The sequence below is a fragment of the Lathyrus oleraceus genome, chromosome 3, assembly GCF_024323335.1.
Source record: "Lathyrus oleraceus cultivar Zhongwan6 chromosome 3, CAAS_Psat_ZW6_1.0, whole genome shotgun sequence".
NCBI classification, from domain to species: Eukaryota; Viridiplantae; Streptophyta; class Magnoliopsida; order Fabales; family Fabaceae; genus Lathyrus; species Lathyrus oleraceus.
In genome coordinates, this window is record NC_066581.1 from 359,084,558 (window position 1) to 359,093,422 (window position 8,865).

At 40.1% G+C, this 8,865-nt stretch overlaps 2 long non-coding RNA genes across 2 annotated transcripts; both read left to right on the plus strand.

Annotated features, from left to right (window-relative positions):
- The first annotated feature begins 369 nt into the window (after positions 1–369).
- On the plus strand, positions 370–2,209 carry LOC127127678 (uncharacterized). The gene is made up of 2 exons (XR_007805416.1): positions 370–485; positions 1,968–2,209. It is a non-coding gene; the product is annotated as an uncharacterized LOC127127678 (long non-coding RNA).
- Positions 2,210–7,026: 4,817 nt separating this feature from the next.
- LOC127127679 (uncharacterized) lies at positions 7,027–8,865 on the plus strand. Its single transcript, XR_007805417.1, has 2 exons — positions 7,027–7,142; positions 8,624–8,865. It is a non-coding gene; the product is annotated as an uncharacterized LOC127127679 (long non-coding RNA).

Below are 8,865 nucleotides of genomic sequence, written 5' to 3' on the forward strand. Positions count from 1 at the left end.
CAAATTCTAATGACACAGTTATTGGAATTGTACCCTTCCCTCTCTAAGTTTCCTTATGATTCTCAACTATTATCTTTGTCTTAAGTTTTGAAGTTCTGAAGATTATGAAGATAGGATTGATAGAGATCTACAATCTAACAGATCCATGATGGTAGAAAAATATGACACATTAAACAAACGTACACGTAAATTGTAACACCCCAATTAAAATAAGATAATTATTTAATTTAAATTAATATTTTATTTATTAATTTAATTGAATAATTGGAAGTTGGATTATTATTATTATTTTGGAATAATCATTATTGGGTTATTATTTTATTGGAATAAAATAAGTTGGAATAATAAAAAGTCCCATTTTTGGTAAAAAGGGTTTTCACGTGAAAAGGAAAAGAGAGAAGCGGCTGAAAGTGGAAAAGGGCAAAAAGGCAGAGCAAGAGAAGAGGAAAAAGCTTGAAGCTAACGGAAGTGCCGGATTAACTCAGGTAAGGGGGGTTTATCATCGATTAACGGGTATTATGGGATGATATGTACTGGGTAGTAATAAACTATTGTTTTACCTCTGATTAGATTGATGTATGCTGAAAATGGGGAAATATTGGATGAACGAAATTGGGATTTTTTTTTTATAGAAGGAATTCGTAGAAATTATATGTAGTGATGTTAGGATTTGTGAAATCGAATAGGGGATGATTCGGGTTAGATGATATGAGTAATATTGTGTGAAATTTGGACTGTGGAAGGGTGAATTGGATAGATCTCGTAGCAGAGAAAGCCATTGCAGATCTGAGAGTTCTGGTTTCTGGTCATACGCGTATGGCACTAGGCAATACGCGTATGAGATGGCTGGTACGCGTATGGATGAGGCCTTACGCGTATGAGTGAAAAAGATGATATTTTGAACGTAAATTGGTCTCTGTTGGTACGCGTAATGGGAGATTGTTACGCGTAGCATACGCGTATGAGACAGGTGATACGCGTATGGGTTGGGCGAGGAAATGCGCAATACGCGTATGAGAGTGGGCAGTACGCGTATGGACTTGGTCAGGTTTGGGCAATACGCGTATGGGCATAGGCAATACGCGTATGGGCAGAATTGTGATTTTCTGTGCTGTTGTTGTGCAGTTTTTGGTTGTTTAGGCTGAGTGATGTACTTAGCTGATGTATGATGTAGCAGGGATCATTTCCCGTTGTTTGAGTAGTATAGGTATTAGTAGAGTGTGCTAATACTGTATTTGATTATGTGGCATGATGTGATATGCTTTTGTGATAAAATGTATTAATGATGTGTGATGATATGCATGATGCTGTGAATGTATCAGTTATGTATGCATTTGTGAATAGACTGTTTTATGGCTTAGAGTGTGAGCTTATGTCTATTCTTGAATTGTTGTTGTTGTTGTTGCATTGCTAGGTGATTAGCATGCATATTCTAGCCTTTGGGGCTGTAGCTAATTCCCATGGTGAGGAATTAGTGAGTGAATCATTGTGGAATTGTTGTTGATGTTTGCATGCTAGATGATTAGCTTGCATAGTCTAGCCTTCGGGGCTGTAGCTAATTCCCATGGTGAGGAATTAGTGAGTGAGTCACTAGGTCTCAAATGAGTGGGACTAGTGAGCTTAGTAGCCGTATCTGGATTTGATCGGTGAGCTTGAACTGTATGTTCAAGAATAGTCGGTACCGCATGTGTGGAGTCTCATTGCATAATGAATGTATGGCATATAATATGAATGGATGTATTCCAGTATTATATGTGTGTTGTGTGTTGTGTTGTTGATGTTGAGTATGGTTGAGATTATACATATGCTATATGTTACTGTTGAATATGATGTTTGAACGGATATTGCCGTTGCTGAGTGCGTAGTCTGATTAGGGTGAATTGATGTGTTATTTACTTAGCATTACATGTTGTTCTATAATGCTTATTATATTGATTGAGGAACTCACCCTTACAACTATTTTTCAGGTAACGAGCAGTGAGTGAGTAGAAGCTAGTGCTATGGAGTCTAGTGTCGTCCTTAGTGGGTCATGCTCTGGTAGATGTAACATCGGGAGGGGATGTTTGACTATGTTTTAATTTAGTTGTTGATCAACTTTACATGAGATGTAGTACATGATTTGAATGTCGATGTTTTGTATCCGCTGCGAATTATGCAAAAGAGTCTTATTTTGATTTAATAAATGAGCATGACAGGATATTTTGATAAATGTTGTGAAATGAGTGTGTGACACCCTTCGGGGCATAATTACTCTGATTGATATGTTATTATTTTACTTAAAATATTGTGGGGTATTTAGAAGGGTGTTACATTAGTGGTATCAGAGCATAGTCGGTCGAGTCGAGTCGTAATTATTCTGTTTCCCCTGTACGGGATAGGTGTTGTATAACCCTATCAGTACTCATTGTTTTAGTTGTTTGGGTTTCAGAATAGAGATGGCTGGAAGAGGTAGAGATGATGCTGCAATTGCTGAGGCTCTGGGTATGCTAGCTGGAGTACTTGGAGGAAATCCGAATGTTGTGGGAATGGGAGCTGCTCGTCAACTGAGTGAGTTCCAGAAGAACAATCCTCCAATGTTCAAGGGAGCATACGATCCAGATGGTGCTCAGAAGTGGTTGAAGGAGATTGAGAGGATCTTCCGAGTGACTGAGTGTGCCGATAACCAGAAGGTCAGGTTCGGTACGCATATGCTGTCAGAAGAAGCTGATGATTGGTGGGTTGCTACCCGCACTGAGTTGGAAACTGCTGGGAATGCTGAAATCACTTGGGCTGTGTTCAGAGAGAGATTCCTGAGGAAGTATTTTCCAGAGGATGTTAGAGGGAAGAAAGAGATAGAGTTCTTGGAATTGAAGCAGGGTAACAAGTCTGTTACTGAGTATGCTGCTAAGTTCACAGAGCTGTCAAAGTATTATACTCCCTACAGTGAGGCTACTGGGGAATTTTCCAAATGTGTGAAGTTTGAGAACGGGTTGCGTCCCGAGATCAAGCAGGCGATTGGATATCAGCGGATCAGGGTGTTTTCTGATTTGGTTGACTGTTGCAGGATTTTCGAACAGGATTCCAAGGCTAGAGCAGAGAGCTATCAGCAAAGGGTTGATAGGAAAGGTAAGAATCAGATTGATCGTGGGAAACCGTATGCAGCTGGCAAAGGTTTCCAGAGGCAGAGTGGGATGAAGAGGCCTAGTGGGGGAGACTCTAGTGCTCCTGTTAAGTGTTATAGATGTGGTCGGGCTGGACATCGTGTTCATGAGTGTACCAGTGCTGAGATGAAGTGTTTCAAGTGTGGAAGAGGTGGTCATTTGGCTGCAGAGTGTCGGTTGAAGACTGTGACTTGTTTCAACTGTGGAGAAGTGGGTCATATCAGTCCACAGTGTCCTAAGCCGAAGAAAGAGAATCAGTCAGGAGGCAAGGTCTTTGCTTTATCAGGTTCTGAGACTTCTGCAGATGATCGTTTGATCCGAGGTACGTGTTATATTAATGGCTTTCCTCTTGTAGCTATTATTGACACAGGTGCGACTCATTCTTTTATATCCTTGGATTGTGCTGTGAAACTTAAGTTAGAGATATCTGAGATGTTGAGTAGTATGGTGATTGATACTCCTGCGAAGGGTTCAGTGACTACTACTTCAGTTTGTTTAAGTTGCCCTTTGAGTATTTTTGGTAGGGATTTTAGGATAGACCTTGTGTGTCTTCCACTAGTGCAGATTGATGTTATTCTGGGCATGAACTGGTTGGTGTTTAACCGAGTCTATATCAATTGTTTTGATAAGACTGTGATCTTTCCTGAGGTTGAGGAAGAAAAGAGTTTGTTTCTATCAGCAAGGCAAGTGAATGAGGAAGTAGCTGATGGGGCGGAGTTGTTTATGCTGTTAGCGACTTTGGAAGCTAAAGATAAACTGGTGATTGGCGATCTCGCTGTGGTGTGTGATTTTCCTGATGTGTTTCCGGAAGAAGTGAATGAATTACCGCCAGAGCGTGAAGTTGAGTTCTCGATTGATTTGGTACATGGTACTAGGCCAATATCGATGGCTCCGTACCGTATGTCTGCTGTTGAGTTAACTGAATTGAAGAGTCAGTTGGAAGATTTGTTGGATAAGAAATTTATTCGTCCGAGTGTGTCACCGTGGGGTGCTCCAGTGTTATTGGTTAAGAAGAAAGAAGGTACTATGAGGTTGTGTGTGGACTACAGGCAACTGAATAAAGTGACGATCAAGAATCGGTATCCTTTACCGAGGATTGATGATTTAATGGATCAATTGGTTGGTGCTAGTGTGTTCAGCAAAATAGATTTGAGATCTGGGTATCATCAGATACGTGTGAAAACTGAAGATATTCAGAAGACTGCTTTCAGAACAAGGTATGGACATTATGAGTATTCTGTAATGCCTTTTGGTGTGACTAATGCGCCTGGAGTATTTATGGAGTATATGAATAGGATTTTCCATCCGTACCTAGACAAGTTTGTGGTAGTGTTTATTGATGACATTTTGGTGTATTCGAAATCTGAAGAAGAGCATGCTGAGCATTTGAGAGTGGTTTTGGGAGTTCTACGAGAAAAGAAGTTATTTGCTAAACTGTCTAAGTGTGAATTTTGGTTAGAAGAAGTTAGTTTTCTTGGTCATGTAATTTCAAGAGGTGGTGTTGCTGTTGATCCTTCTAAGATAGAAGCGGTGTCTAAGTGGGAAGCTCCGAAGTCAGTTTCTGAGATAAGGAGTTTTCTTGGACTTGCAGGTTATTATAGAAAATTCATTGAGGGATTTTCCAAGTTGGCGTTACCGTTGACAATGTTGACTAGAAAGGGGCAAGCGTTTGTTTGGGATTCAAAATGTGAAGAAGGTTTCCAAGAGTTAAAGAAAAGGTTGACTACTGCTCCTATCCTGATATTACCGAGTTCGTCGGAATCATTCGAGGTTTATTGTGATGCTTCATTGTTGGGTTTAGGTGGTGTGTTGATGCAGAATAAGCAGGTTATAGCTTATGCTTCGAGACAGCTAAGGGTTCATGAGAGGAACTATCCGACACATGATTTAGAGTTGGCAGCCGTGGTATTTGTTCTGAAGTTATGGAGGCATTACTTGTACGGGTCAAGATTTGAAGTTTACAGTGACCATAAGAGTTTAAAGTATTTGTTTGATCAGAAAGAGCTGAATATGAGACAGAGGAGATGGTTAGAATTTCTGAAGGATTATGACTTTGGTTTGAATTACCATCCGGGTAAAGCAAACGTAGTAGCTGATGCGTTGAGCCGGAAATCATTGCATATGTCTATGTTAATGGTTAGGGAATTGGATTTAATTGAGCAGTTTAGAGACTTGAGTTTGGTGTGTGAGAGTACTCACAATAGTGTTAAATTGGGGATGTTGAAGTTAACGAGTGGGATTCTGGATGAGATCAGAGAGGGTCAGAAATCCGATATGCTTTTGGTTGATAAATTGACTCTAGTGAATCAAGGTCAAGGTGGGGAATTCAGAGTTGACGAGAATGGTGTTTTGAGATTTGGTAATCGGGTGTGTATTCCGGATGTTACTGAGCTTAAGAAGAGCATTCTTGAAGAAAGACATCGTAGTGGTTTGAGTATTCATCCTGGAGCTACGAAGATGTATCATGATTTGAAGAAGTTATTTTGGTGGCCGGGAATGAAGAGAGAAATTGCGAGTTTTGTTTATTCCTGTTTGACTTGTCAGAAGTCAAAGATTGAGCATCAGAAGCCGTCTGGGCTAATGCAACCGTTGGCTATTCCAGAGTGGAAGTGGGATAGTATCAGTATGGATTTTGTTTCTGGTTTGCCGAGGACAAGTAAGAATTTTGAGGCTATTTGGGTGATTGTTGATAGATTGACGAAGTCGGCTCATTTCATTCCGATCAGAATGGATTATCCGTTAGAGAGGCTGGCTGAGTTGTATATTGAGAAGATCGTAAGTTTGCATGGTATTCCGTCGAGTATTGTTTTGGACAGAGATCCTAGATTTACATCGAAATTTTGGGAAGGTTTGCAGAGAGCTTTGGGAACTAAGCTGAGATTGAGTTCTGCATACCATCCGCAGACTGATGGTCAGACTGAGAGGACGATTCAGTCATTAGAGGATCTTTTGAGAGCTTGTGTTTTGGAAAAGGGAGGTGCTTGGGATTGTTATTTGCCTTTGATTGAGTTTACCTACAACAATAGTTTTCATTCGAGTATTGGTATGGCACCGTTTGAAGCTTTGTATGGTAGGAGATGTCGGACACCTTTATGTTGGTATGAGTCCGGTGAGAGTGTTGTGGTTGGACCGGAGATTGTTCAACAAACTACGGAAAAGATTAAGATGATTCAGGAGAAGATGAGAATTGCTCAGAGTCGTCAGAAGAGTTATCATGATAAGAGGAGGAAGTCACTTGAGTTCCAAGAGGGAGATCATGTGTTTCTTCGTGTTACTCCGATAACTGGTGTTGGTCGAGCTTTGAAGTCGAAGAAGTTGACACCTCGATTTATTGGTCCTTATCAGATTTTGGAGAGGATAGGAGAGGTAGCCTATCGTATCGCTTTACCGCCATCGCTTGCGAATTTGCATGAGGTTTTTCATGTGTCTCAGTTGAGGAGGTACATTCATGATCCGTCGCATGTAGTCCAAATAGATGATGTGCAGGTGAGAGATAACCTGACTGTGGAAACATCACCTATGAGGATCGAGGATCGAGAATTGAAGCAGTTGCGGGGTAAAGAGATTGCCTTGGTGAAGGTAGCTTGGGGAGGACCAGCAGGTGGCAATGTGACTTGGGAACTTGAGAGCCAGATGAAGGAGTCTTATCCGGAGTTGTTCGCTTGAGGTATGTTTCCGAGGACGAAAACTCTTTTAGTGGGGGAGAGTTGTAACACCCCAATTAAAATAAGATAATTATTTAATTTAAATTAATATTTTATTTATTAATTTAATTGAATAATTGGAAGTTGGATTATTATTATTATTTTGGAATAATCATTATTGGGTTATTATTTTATTGGAATAAAATAAGTTGGAATAATAAAAAGTCCCATTTTTGGTAAAAAGGGTTTTCACGTGAAAAGGAAAAGAGAGAAGCGGCTGAAAGTGGAAAAGGGCAAAAAGGCAGAGCAAGAGAAGAGGAAAAAGCTTGAAGCTAACGGAAGTGCCGGATTAACTCAGGTAAGGGGGTTTATCATCGATTAACGGGTATTATGGGATGATATGTACTGGGTAGTAATAAACTATTGTTTTACCTCTGATTAGATTGATGTATGCTGAAAATGGGGAAATATTGGATGAACGAAATTGGGATTTTTTTTTTATAGAAGGAATTCGTAGAAATTATATGTAGTGATGTTAGGATTTGTGAAATCGAATAGGGGATGATTCGGGTTAGATGATATGAGTAATATTGTGTGAAATTTGGACTGTGGAAGGGTGAATTGGATAGATCTCGTAGCAGAGAAAGCCATTGCAGATCTGAGAGTTCTGGTTTCTGGTCATACGCGTATGGCACTAGGCAATACGCGTATGAGATGGCTGGTACGCGTATGGATGAGGCCTTACGCGTATGAGTGAAAAAGATGATATTTTGAACGTAAATTGGTCTCTGTTGGTACGCGTAATGGGAGATTGTTACGCGTAGCATACGCGTATGAGACAGGTGATACGCGTATGGGTTGGGCGAGGAAATGCGCAATACGCGTATGAGAGTGGGCAGTACGCGTATGGACTTGGTCAGGTTTGGGCAATACGCGTATGGGCATAGGCAATACGCGTATGGGCAGAATTGTGATTTTCTGTGCTGTTGTTGTGCAGTTTTTGGTTGTTTAGGCTGAGTGATGTACTTAGCTGATGTATGATGTAGCAGGGATCATTTCCCGTTGTTTGAGTAGTATAGGTATTAGTAGAGTGTGCTAATACTGTATTTGATTATGTGGCATGATGTGATATGCTTTTGTGATAAAATGTATTAATGATGTGTGATGATATGCATGATGCTGTGAATGTATCAGTTATGTATGCATTTGTGAATAGACTGTTTTATGGCTTAGAGTGTGAGCTTATGTCTATTCTTGAATTGTTGTTGTTGTTGTTGCATTGCTAGGTGATTAGCATGCATATTCTAGCCTTTGGGGCTGTAGCTAATTCCCATGGTGAGGAATTAGTGAGTGAATCATTGTGGAATTGTTGTTGATGTTTGCATGCTAGATGATTAGCTTGCATAGTCTAGCCTTCGGGGCTGTAGCTAATTCCCATGGTGAGGAATTAGTGAGTGAGTCACTAGGTCTCAAATGAGTGGGACTAGTGAGCTTAGTAGCCGTATCTGGATTTGATCGGTGAGCTTGAACTGTATGTTCAAGAATAGTCGGTACCGCATGTGTGGAGTCTCATTGCATAATGAATGTATGGCATATAATATGAATGGATGTATTCCAGTATTATATGTGTGTTGTGTGTTGTGTTGTTGATGTTGAGTATGGTTGAGATTATACATATGCTATATGTTACTGTTGAATATGATGTTTGAACGGATATTGCCGTTGCTGAGTGCGTAGTCTGATTAGGGTGAATTGATGTGTTATTTACTTAGCATTACATGTTGTTCTATAATGCTTATTATATTGATTGAGGAACTCACCCTTACAACTATTTTTCAGGTAACGAGCAGTGAGTGAGTAGAAGCTAGTGCTATGGAGTTTAGTGTCGTCCTTAGTGGGTCATGCTCTGGTAGATGTAACATCGGGAGGGGATGTTTGACTATGTTTTAATTTAGTTGTTGATCAACTTTACATGAGATGTAGTACATGATTTGAATGTCGATGTTTTGTATCCGCTGCGAATTATGCAAAAGAGTCTTATTTTGATTTAATAAATGAGCATGACAGGATATTTTGATAAA